Source organism: Citrus sinensis, chromosome 6 (genome assembly GCF_022201045.2).
Source record: "Citrus sinensis cultivar Valencia sweet orange chromosome 6, DVS_A1.0, whole genome shotgun sequence".
Taxonomy (NCBI): domain Eukaryota; kingdom Viridiplantae; phylum Streptophyta; class Magnoliopsida; order Sapindales; family Rutaceae; genus Citrus; species Citrus sinensis.
This window is the reverse complement of record NC_068561.1, coordinates 5968447-5981574: the sequence shown is the minus strand read 5'-3', so window position 1 is coordinate 5981574 and position 13128 is coordinate 5968447.

The following is a 13128-nucleotide window of genomic DNA, read 5'->3' as shown; positions in this document are numbered from 1 at the left end:
TGAGATGAATACAAGAATTTAAAGCTCAATGAAAGTTGTATTCTCAATATTTTGCTCAATGATGATCGTTGGAATTCTTTTTGTTTGAATTGGATTGAGCTTATTTATAGTTGGAGCTGAAAAACTAGCCGTTATAGACTGTATGCTCGAAAACGGTTTGCTGTTAACCATTAACGGTTAACCATTTAGGCCGGTCAAAGTTACCGTTGGGTCAATTTTCAAATAAATGGTTTGCCGTTTAGGATTACCCTTTCGCCGTTAAATTTCAGAGACCTGAAAAATAAATTTGGTTTAACCGTTCTTACTAAACGGTTCAAGATTAGCAATCTGAAAATAATCGGTTAACCGTTTTCAGTAAACGGTTCACCGTTATGTTCCAGAATCATCATTTTAACAATTCTTTGCAAAACATACTTTTTGGAAATTATCGGTTATCCGTTTTAAATAAACGGTTAGCCGTTTGCTGCAGTGATTGCTACAGTGAAATTATTTTTTAAATTTATAGTTTGATCCCAAAACTTTATAAAACTGTATTACGGCCCAAAATGTTATGAAACTTTGCAAATAGGTCCAATTTCAGAATTTCTATGTAATGCTTTGTTAATCCCAAAACTTTCTGAAATTATAATGTAGCCCAAAATGCTATGACACTTTTCAAATCAATTCTTCTCCAAAATTTCAAGCAATACTTGTTGATTTCAAAGTTTTCAAAATTCTTTCAATTAAACCATAAACTTGAAAGAACAAATAATTTCATAAAATCATTTTTCCATTAAATATAAAACCTTTAAAATGTGAAAATAATGATTTATTTAAAAAGAAAATAATTTGAGCTTAAAAGATTAATTATTCTTAATCTTGTTTATTATCATCAAAATCAACATTATGGAAACATATATGTTAACAATCTCCCATTTTTTTATGATGACAAACATTTCATGTATTTAAAGAATGATTCCATAAATTTCTCCCTCTTCTTATTTGTTATCATCAAAATCAATATTATGGAAACATATATGTTAACAATCTCCCCCTTTTTGATGATGACAAACGTTTTATGTATTTAAAAAATGATTGCACAAATTACTCCCCCTAAATGTAAGCTTCTCTTACAATTTAGCTAAATTAACAAATTTAAATACATGCATTCTTCTCCCCCTCATTATCAAAAAGAAAATTTAGTGGAAAAGAAAAAAAAATGGAAACGTTGTTACCCATATTGTTTAAGTAGAAATTTCGATAGAATCTCCCCCTAACAATAAGCATCACTTCAAATACAAGTTTAGTAATATCACTCCCAAATTATCATAAATCCTCATACACACCATGTAATCAAATCATCATCATATCTCAAAATCATCACCATAATCACATATCAACCATCAAATCAATACCCAAAGTGCATATTATTCTTCTCTTTTTGATAACATCAAAATGATATATTACTTTGTCTCCCCCTTTGGACAACAAAAAAGTTCAAAAAGCATATTATCCAAAATTATATTATATGCTCCCCCTAAATATATGGCCAATTTAAAATTTTAACCGAAATGATTTTATCCAAAAACATATCATATTTATCTCTCTCTTCATTGTAAAAAAGAAAAGATAGATAGATGTAATCGAAATAAGATCATAAAAAATAATTCAATGAAGATATTACCCACTTAGTGCGAGCAAAGATTTCGGCAAAGTCTCCCCTTAAAAATGAACAAATTCTCAAATACACAACATGATTAAAAAAATATAATCTTCAACAATTATAACAAACCAATAACTTTACCAATTCATCAAGAAACACACATATAATCATCAATCATCAAAATCATCAAGAAATCAATTTTAATAGTATTAATAACATGATTAGAGATATTAATAAATTTCATCATCCTAAGTTCATGCCGAATTTTTGAAAATTGTTCTTCACAAAAAGTTTTGATTTGTTTACCAAATTGGCATGCAAAAGTTATAAGAACATATTATCAACTATCCAAGCTTCATAATTATTAATCACATTAAAAATAAAACACTTTTGAGATCTAATGAGACATTTCAATATAACTTAAAAAAAATCTCATACGCTTAAAATTCTCGAAGTATATGTATTTTTTTTTTATATCATTTACAACAAGTAATGCATATTCAACAATACATCGATAAAGTGCAAAAAAATGCATCTATTCACCAATCATAGATTGCATAAAATCAAACTTCATCAAATACAATGTAATCATCAAAGCACATTCTTTATCATCAAAACTTAAGCACAACATAAGTACATAATGACAATATATATAGCATCGAAATCAACATAGCTATTAAGATAAGCCATCATTATGAGTTAAAGAACAAGTGATCAAATCCATTATTACAAATGCTCACATATATTTTTTAAGTGATGATCTAGTAGTTACACTTTGTGATGGATATTCCAAAATTAAGATCTTAAGATAAGAAGAAACATACCTCCACTCTTTAGGGAGTGTTTGAGAAGTACTTTCATTTTACTCCGCATTTGTTTCTTCATGTTGCTCCTCTTGATTTTCAAGTGGTGCATTCTTTTGGCTATCATCTGATAATCTTCTTGTAGCTTTTCATCTATATTATCATCAACAACAACTTTCTCCGTAGAGGAAGAATTAGACTCATCAAATATAACATGTATAAATTCTTCCACAATCAAAGTTCTTTTGTTATACACTCTATAAGTTTTGCTTATGTTTGAATAGCCAAGAAAAATACCAACATCAAATTTTGGATCAAATTTGCCAAGATTATTTTTTGTGTTCAAAATAAAACATTTGCATCCAAAAACTTTGCAATAACTAATGCTGAGTTTTCTATATTTCCAAAGCTCATAGAGAGTATTATTGAGATGATGTCTAATCAATGTGGTCCTAACCATTTTTTTTTTAATAGGCCTATTCTTACTCTCTACAACTCCATTTTGTTGTGGAGTCCTAAGTGATGAAAATTTATGCTCAATGCCAAGATTATTGCAAAAGTTCTCAAATGCATGATTTCAAATTCTCCTCCATGATCACTCCTCATGCATATAATATCACGCCCTTTTTCATTTTGTAATTTCTTATAAAGTACTTTAAAAGCATCAAGAGCATCATCCTTATTGGCTAAGAATAATACCCATGTATATCTAGAATAATCATCCACTATCACAAATGCATAATATTTGCTATTTAGACTAGCATATCTAGATGGTCCAAATAGATCTATGTGAAAAAGTTCAAGTGGTTTTGAAGTAGAGATATGGTTTTTGTTTTTGAAAGAGGTTTTGATTTGTTTTCCAAATTGACAAGCTTCACAAATCTTATCCTTTTGAAAACCAATTTTCGGAAGACCTTTAACTAAATCATTTTTCAAAATTTTTGAAATCAAATCCATACTTGCATGTCCTAATCTTCTATGCCATAGCCAACTATCATCATGTAATGCGGAAAAATATTTATCAAGAGTATAAGCACATTCTATGTCAATGATATAAACATTACCACATCTATTACCAACAAACAAGGTTTTGCCATCACATGTGTTCTCAATAACACAACTAAATTTATCAAAGATAACTTTATAACCTTTGTCACATAATTGACTAATGCTAATTAAGTTGTGTTTCAAGTTCTCAACCAAACATACATTCTCAATTAGAGTTGAAGAGACTTTACCAACATTTCCAATTCCAAGAATTTTGCCTTTTGAGTTGTCTCCAAAAGATACGTCTCCACCATTTTCAATTTTGGTGAAACTTGAGAACCATGCATAGTTTCCGGTCATGTGCCTTGAACAACCGCTGTCCAAGTACCATTTATTTTTCTTCTTCTTCAAGTCCTACAAGAAAAAATCTCAAGTTTTAGGTACCCAAAGCTTTTTGGGTCCTTGAGAGTTAGCAATGGTTCCTTTTGGAACCCAAATGCATTTGACACCATAATATGCATTCCTTTTCACGGGACATCTATATTTCATGTGACCATTTTGATTACAATAATGACATAGAATCTTATGATCATTTGTGGAGGTAGCTTTAACAAAATAATTCTTATAATACTTTTGCTTCAAGTTAGGCTTATATCCAAGTCCTCCTTTATCAAAAACACATTTTTGTGAGTTAAGCATATTATCCAACATCTTTTGCCCATTTGTATATTTCAAAATAATTTCATTCAATTCATTACTCTTTTTCTTGAGCATTTCGTTCTCATTTTTCAACTCATCTATGTGTGATTCTAAATGCTCATGTAAGATGCTAGGTTTCTCATTTGATAATGCAATTTCATCATGCAATGTTTTGTTCCCTACTTCTAGGCATACAATTCTTGCATTTAGAGATTCATTTTCATTTTTAAGCTTTGCCATTTCCTTTTTAAGACATACATTCTTTTTACCAATCTTCATCAACTCATTATGCAAATCTTTAAAAGCATCATATAATTCATCATAGGTGGGATCACTTACCTCATTGAGATCATCATCCCTTCATATCGCCATGAGTGCTAGGTTTGATACTTCTTGCGATCCTTCTTCATCACTTGATTCTTCCTCACTATCATCCCAAGTTGCAACCATTGCTTTCTTCTTGAGTTTGTTGATAAGTGGGTACTCCGATCTTATATGTCCAGGCTTCTTGCATTCATAGCATGTGATTGCCTCCTTCTTCTCCCTATGGTTCTTGAAGTTTCTAAAATTTCTTCTCTCTCTGGTTTTCTTGAAGAATTTTCTGAACCTCCTTGCTAGCATGGCTAGCTCTTCATCATCCGGTTCACTCTCCCCATCACTCTCATATTTTGAAGCTTTGAGAGCAATGCTTTTCTTCTTCTCCTCATGTCCTTTTTCTGCAGCTCAATCCTCTTCATATGAAATGAGAGAACCAATTAAATCATCAAGAGGTAAAGTATTTAAATCTTCGGCCTCTTCAATGGCGGTTCTTTTAGGTCTCCATTCTTTTGAAAGTGACCTAATGATTTTCTTAACTTTCTCATTATTTGAGAAGGTTTTCCCTAAGGCACCTAGGGTGTTCACTATGTCCGTGAATCTAGTATACATAGAATACACATTTTCATTTTGTTCCATTTGGAACAACTCATATTGACGAGTGTATCTACTAATTTTAAACTCTTTTACTTGATTTGTCCCTTCATAGACAACTTCAAGTTTGTTCCATATCTCTTGTGCACTTTCACAACTAGATACTCTATAGAATTCTTTCTTATCAAGGGCACAAAACAAAGCATTCATAGCCTTGGAGTTTAGAGACATTTTTCTCTTTTCTAACTCACTCCATTGACTTGATGGTTTAGGAATATCATCTCCTACTTCATCTTTAAACATAGGCATGAATGGACCGTCACAAACAACTTCCCAAATTTCATAATCTAAGGCTTGCAAGTAGATTCTCATTCTAGTTTTCCAATAAGCATAGTCATTTCCATCAAAGAATGGTGGTCTAGTTGTAAATTGCCCTTCTCTAAAGGTTAAGTCCTTTAGGGTTGCCATGGATCTTTTACTCTAGACGATTAAGTCTTAATAAGAGAACAAAGCTCTGATACCAAATGAAATTCTAGTTATGCAACCCAAGAGGGCGGGTGAATTGGGATATTAAAAATTATTCAATTCTAAAATAAAACTCAATGCAAATCCAAAACTAATTTAAAGCAATAACAAATAAATCAATCACAATATAAAAAGATAAGGGAAGAGAGAGCAAACACAATGATTTTTATGTGGTTCGGCAATCCCCGCCTACGTCCACGCCTCCCAGCTCACCGGACTTGAGGATTTCACTAAGCTAGCCTCCCAAGGCTTCAAACGCTTACAATTGACTTCCAAGGTGTCAATGAACCTTTCCCACAAGAGATTATCCCCAATCTCTTAACACAAGTGTATCCCAACACTTACAATCTTTTAACTTGATTTTACAAAAAAGATTACAAATGAATCTCTCTCACACAATGTGTTTGATCACAAGTGAAAGTTCAATGTGTGAATGAATGAGATGAATACAAGAATTTAAAGCTCAATGAAAGTTGTATTCTCAATATTTTGCTCAATGATGATCGTTGGAATTCTTTTTGTTTGAATTGGATTGAGCTTATTTATAGTTGGAGCTAAAAAACTAGTCGTTATAGACTGTATGCTCGAAAACGGTTTGCTGTTAACCATTAACGGTTAACCATTTAGGCCGGTCAAAGTTACCGTTGGGTCAATTTTCAAATAAACGGTTTGCCGTTTAGGATTACCCTTTCGCCGTTAAATTCCAGAGACCTGAAAAATAAATTTGGTTTAACCGTTCTTACTAAACGGTTCAAGATTAGCAATCTGAAAATAATCGGTTAACCGTTTTCAGTAAACGGTTCACTGTTATGTTCCATAATCATCATTTTAACAATTCTTTGCAAAACATACTTTCTGGAAATTATCAGTTAGCCGTTTTAAATAAACGGTTAGCCGTTTGCTACAGTGATTACTACAGTGAAATTATTTTTTAAATTTATAGTTTGACCCCAAAACTTTATAAAACTGTATTACGGCCCAAAATGTTATGAAACTTTGCAAATAGGTATAATTTCAAAATTTCTATGTAATGCTTTGTTAATCCCAAAACTTTCTGAAATTATGATGTAGCCCAAAATGCTATGACACTTTTCAAATAAGTTCTTCTCCAAAATTTCAAGCAATACTTGTTGATTTCAAAGTTTTCAAAATTCTTTCAATTAAACCATAAACTTGAAAGAACAAATAATTTCATAAAATCATTTTTCCATTAAATATAAAACCTTTAAAATGTGAAAATAATGATTTATTTAAAAAGAAAATAATTTGAGCTTAAAAGAGTAATTATTCTTAATCTTGTTTGTTATCATCAAAATCAATATTATGGAAACATATATGTTAACAAAGCACAGTCACATTTAATAGTATACTAACATTGTATGTGAGAATTCATATATTTTTCATAAAAGGTGTGTGTTAAAATTTATTTTCGAAGTGGTAAGAGCTATCTCAGATTTTTCATTTGTTACAGTTGGCTCTTGACTTAGTCCAAGTGGTTACAGTTGGATCCCTTTTATTTCTTTTTAACGTTCAAGTTTGTTTTGCATTTTTAGTTTTTGTTCCTCTTTTTATGGCTTGTAATTTGACAGCACAACTATTATATAAAGCTTGCCTGACAGTGAATAAAATAGAGAGAAGAGTACAAAATTTGGCGGCATTTTGGTTTCTTGGGAGGTTGATAAGTGCATATTTTCCATATATTTTGCTTTTAATTTCTCCATCTTTTTCGTATTTTGATCTTAAATATTCTAGTTATTTTAGTTAATTTTTAATTTAATAGGGAATTAATTAATATACATATTTTATTTTTTTTTATATATTTGCTAGTTATTTTTATTTCTTATTTTTAATTCATTGTATTATTTTATTGAATAGGAAATTAATTGGAGATTGTGGATAATAAAAAGGCATGAAGAAATTCAAATTGAGAAGGAATGAAGATTAAATTGGAAGACAAAAATCAAAGCAATTAATCCAATTGAGAAATGTTGAATAATTAAAAGATTTAATGTTCTCCAATTGGCAATTGGAGTACACGTGCATGGCATTGTAAAAGTGGAAAGCATTTAAACGGGCCCACAATTGACTTTCAAAAGTTGGAATTAATGGCTTTGGGTGGCGTTAAATTGGAAAAGGATTTCAATTCTAATTGAAAAAGGATTTCTTTGGATTTGTTGGAGAAGAATTCGGTCAACTAGCATTATAAAAGGAGAACAGCTGCTGGACGGAAGGGAGAAGAGGGAGAGCAGGGGCTGATCCAATTCTGCAAGAAGAAAAAAAAACAAGGAAGACGCCAGAAGGAATTCAATTGAAGAAAATGGCAGCCGTTTGAATTAATCTCCATGATTGGTTTTGTCAATTCTCTTATTCCCAATTCAATTATGTTAGGCTAGATTTTTATTTGGTTAAGGGTGAATTCAAAACCCTAAACATGATATGCAATTAAATTTAAATTCTATCATTCAATTTATTTAATTGAGATTGTTTATGTTCTTCTATAATTAATGTTCATGGTTTATTCTTGTTTTATTTAAGTGGCCAATTAAATAGGACTTGAATAAATATTATTGCTAAATTAAAATTCTTGATCCGTAATTGTCTTGATATTTTAATCATTAGTAGCAGTTGGAATTAGTGATTTCAATTGAAGAACATAACCTAGGTTAAATAATCCGAGCTTGTGTGTTTATTGCCTAGATCAATCTAATATCTTTCTTTGTTTAATGCTTCCATTATCTTAAATTTAAAGAGCTTATTTTAAATTATTTAATGGTTAGAGATTAGGTGAATAGCTTATTTTACCTAACGACACACTAAGGAAAGATTGAGACTAACAGAGCTTATTGTTGTCTACGGTTGATAGTTTCAATATAAATTGATAATAGAATTGATATATTATGTGCATGTTTGGTGGTGGCGAATGATCCTTTAACCAAAGTTTTCATCATTATTATTTCTTTCTCCTTTAATTAAAGTTTTTATTAAATTCTTGTTCGTAATTTTAATTTCTTTATTTCTTACTATTTAGTTAAAAATTCATAAACCCCCCTTTTATTTTTAATTGGCATTTTCTTTAATTAGATTAATTTATATTATTATTACTATTATTATTACTACTATTATTTTATTTTAAATCTTGCTTTGGAGTTAATAATAAATATAACTAGCATAGTCTCTATGGGATCGATCTTTACTCGCTCTGTACTAATTATTTATATTAGTGGTAAGGTTTTAAATTTGGTGCACCTTAACGACACTACCAGAGGTATTAACCCCTTGAAGTGTTAACATTTTTTCTAAATCTTCTTTTAATTATTTTTTTTTACTTTCCAAACCAAGGAGTTGTAACATCTTTTCTATCAGAGTTTGGCTACGATGGAGGATAGAGTGAAGAAAATAGAAGACACCTTGGCTTCTTTGTCGCTTGGACAACAAGAGTTAACGACACAGCAGCTTGAGTTTGCTCCACAAATGCAAATCTTGACTGACCTCTCTGAACAAATAGAGAGGATAAGTCAGAAATTTTCCAGTAAAAATCTAGAAATTGGTGAAACTTCTGGTAACCGCTATCATGATCAAAAGAGTTATGCCAATCCTCTAAGAGCTAGAGGTTCTTCCAATACTTTCATTCTTAAAACTATAAATCTGGATTTTCCAAAATATGATGGCACCAACGACCTAATACCATGGTTATGTAAAACAAAAAGGTATTTTGCGCTTCATGAAATTTTAGAATCTAACAAAGTTTTTTTAGCCTTTTTTTCCTTGGATGGAGATGCAAAGCTGTGGTATCAAATGTTGAAACAGAAGCTTCTTTATGTTTTATGGGAGGACTTCAGGCATAGGATTGTAACTAGATTTGGACCTAATCAGTTTGAAGATCAGTTCAGCAAATTGATCAAGTTACGGCAACATGGGTCAGTGTTGGAATATCAAGGAAAGTTTGATAGGCAATTGGCAAGGGTGGGAGTTCTACAACAAGATCGTAAAGCGAGTTGCTTCTTAACTGGGTTGAAAGACAACATTCACACTAATGTTCAAGCACACCGTCCCATAACACTTACCATGGCTATTGGGTTGGCCAAGCTATATGGCTTGTGAATTGGCTTAATGGAAAACGACAACAATTCAGCAAAGAACATTCAAACAACAGCCAAAAGTTGGGATTCAAAATAACAATCCACCTAGTGCACCCACGGTAAGAAAAATAATGCCTGCAGAGCTTTCCGAGAGGAGAAAAAGAGGACTATGCTTTCATTATAATGACAAGTACATTCCTGGCCATAAGTGCGCAAATCTTTTTCATATTGAAGCTTGTTGGGAAGATCATGATGAAGATGGTGATATCCAGATGGAGATAGAAGACATATGTGAAAATGCTACACTAAAAATATCACTACATGCCATGGCAAGAGATCAAGCACCAGAAACAATGCGAGTATAGAGAAGCATCAAGGGAAAATCGGTGGTAATTCTTATTGACTCTGGCAGCACCCACAACTTTATTAATGCTGAAGCAGCACAATGAGTGAATCTTAATCCAAATGCCAATAGCAGGCTTAAAGTCATGGTTGTCTCCGGAGAACAATTGGCGAGTTCTGGAAAATGTACTCAAATAAATTTTAAGTTGCAAAAGATACATTTTACTGCAGATTTTTTTTTTAATTTTACCGATGGAGGGTTATGACATGGTATTTGGGACCCAATGGTTGAGAATGTTAGGACTTATCCAATGAGATTTTGAACGGCTTCAGATGCACTTTGAATTGAATGGCAGAGGAATAATTTTATATGGTATAGCAAATAAAAAGGTGCTTGATACAGCTCCCATTATTAAGCTTCAGAAAAGGCGAACTGGAGTTATTTTGCAAAGCATAGAGAGAAGGGAACAAACTGTCACAAATGATTTGATTTCCCCACAAATCCAAGAACTCTTAAATTCCTATCAAGATGTCCTGCAAGAACCAAGAGGCTTACCTCCCAAACGTAAACATGATCACCATATTCCACTCCTTCCAAAATACAGACTTGTAGCAGTACGACCATATTGCTATCCTCATTTTAAAAAAAAATGCAATTGAGCAGATTGTAAAAGAGTTATTAGAAGTCAGAGTGATATGCTCAAGTACCAGTCCTTACTCATCTCCGGTGCTGCTAGTTAAAAAGCATGACGGAACATGGCGTATGTGCATTGACTATCAAGCATTAAAGCACATCACAGTGAAGGATAAATTCCCAATTTCGGTGATTGATGAACTCCTTGATGAGCTTGCTGGAGCTTGCTATTTTCTAAGTTAGACTTGCGTTCAGGATAACATCAGGTTTGAATGCATGTGGCTAATATTGAGAAGACAGCTTTTCGAACATATCAAGGGCATTACGAATTTCTAATGATGTCGTTCGGCCTCGCTAACGCTCCATCAACTTTTCAAGCCCTAATGAATGAGGTATTTGAGGCTTATCTGTGCAAATTTGTATTGGTGTTTTTTGATGATATTCTTATTTATAGGAGGAATTGGGATAACCACTTAGAGCATCTACGGATTGTCTCTGACCTCTTGCAAATTAACCAATTACACATTAAGCTGGAGAAGTACGAGTTTAGAAAGAAAGAAATTCATTATCTTGGGCACATTATTTCCTAACATGGAGTAGCTATGGATCAATAAAAAAATTGAAGCAGTGCTTTCCTGGCCAAAGCCAAATTCTGTCAAGCAATTGAGGGGATTCCTTGGCCTTACCGGGTATTACCGTAAGTTCATCCAAAATTATAGGAAGATTGCAACTCCACTCACTAACATGCTTAAAAAGGACTCATTTTTATGGACGACAACAGCTGAGGAAGCTTTTAAGAAGCTGAAAATAACAATGACGCAGGCACCAGTATTATCCCTTCTTGATTTTTCTAAACCTTTCATTATTGAGTGTGATGCTTCTGGTGTTGGTATAGGTGCGATCCTATTATAGGATCGACCCAATGCATATTTTAGCCAAGCACTTCATGGGAAGAATCTCTTATTATCCACGTATGAGAAAGAGATCATTGCTTTAGTAATAGCGGTTCAGAAGTGGCGGCCTTATCTCTTAGGGAGAAACTTTATTTTTCGAACAGACCATCAAAGCCTCAAGCATTTATGGACTCAAAAAATCACTACCACTGCTCAACAAAGATGGCTCTATAAGCTTGTGCATTTCGACTTTGAAATTGAATACAAAAAGGGAGGTGACAACGTTGTTGCTGATGCTTTGTCAAGGAGACATGATGTGGAATAATCTGATGCTTTTTTGCTTGCCTTTTCACAGTCCATCCCTCACTAGGTAGATGTCATCAAGGAAGCACTAAAATCAGACTTTGCTATAAAGGAATTAATTGAGAAAATTCAGCAAAATGAAGCCCTTGGCCCTTGGAAGTTGGTAGATGGATTGATTTTAAATAAAGAATGTATATACTTGTCAAGTTCATCCACTCTTACAAATGACATCATCCAAGAATTTCATGGCAGCATCTATGAAGGATGTGTCAAGAAATATAAGAGAATTAAAGCAAATTTCTTTTGGAAAGGAATGAAGAAACATATTAAGAAGTACATCTGTTGATGCGACATATGCCAACGTCACAAGACAAAGCTAACTAAGTCTACTGGATTGTTGCAGCCACTACCAATCCCTGAACAGATTTGGGAAGACATTTCCAAGGATTTTGTTGAAGGCTTGCCATTGTCTGGGGGTAAGACAGCTATTCTTGTTGTAGTTGATAGGCTCTCTAAGTATGCACACTTCATTCCACTCTCACATCATTACACTGCTATTAGGGTAGCTAGATTATTCTTTGACAATATTTTCAAATTACATGGCCTCCCTAAATCAATTGTTTGTGACTGAGACCCCACATTCACTAGTGCCTTCTAGAGAGAATTATTTTTCTTAAATGGGACATCATTCAACTTTAGCTCTAGTTATCATCCAAAGATTGACGGGCAAAGTGAGGTCGTTAATAGAACTTTTGAGATGTATTTGAGGTGTTTCACAAGTTCAAGGCCTAAAGAATTATTAAAGTGGCTTCATTGGGCAGAGTTTTGCTATAACACAAGTTGGCATTCCGCCATTAAGAAAACTCCCTTTGAAGTTGTATATGGCTGAGATCCACCAAAGCTTTACACTATGTCCCAGGAACAACTAATGTAGCAGCTGTAGAACATGAGTTGATTGATCGTGATCAAGTGCTGAAAGAGGTTCGTGAAGGAATTTTGCAGGTGCAAGCAAGGATGAAGAAGGCTTATGATTCCCATCATCAAGAACGCGAATTTTCTGTTAGAGATTGGGTTTTCCTCAAGTTGAGGCCATATAGACAAATGTCATTAGTTGAAAGAAAGAATTTCAAGCTTTCTCCTCGATACTATGGCCTTTTTAAAGTCCTTGACAAGATTGGAAAAGTTGCTTACAAGCTAGACTTGCCTGCCACCTCTCGACTGTATCCGGTATTTCATGTTTCTATACTTAAGAAGCAGATTGGAGAGAATAACAAAGTTTTGAGAGAGTTACCAATTCAGGAAGACGAAGATT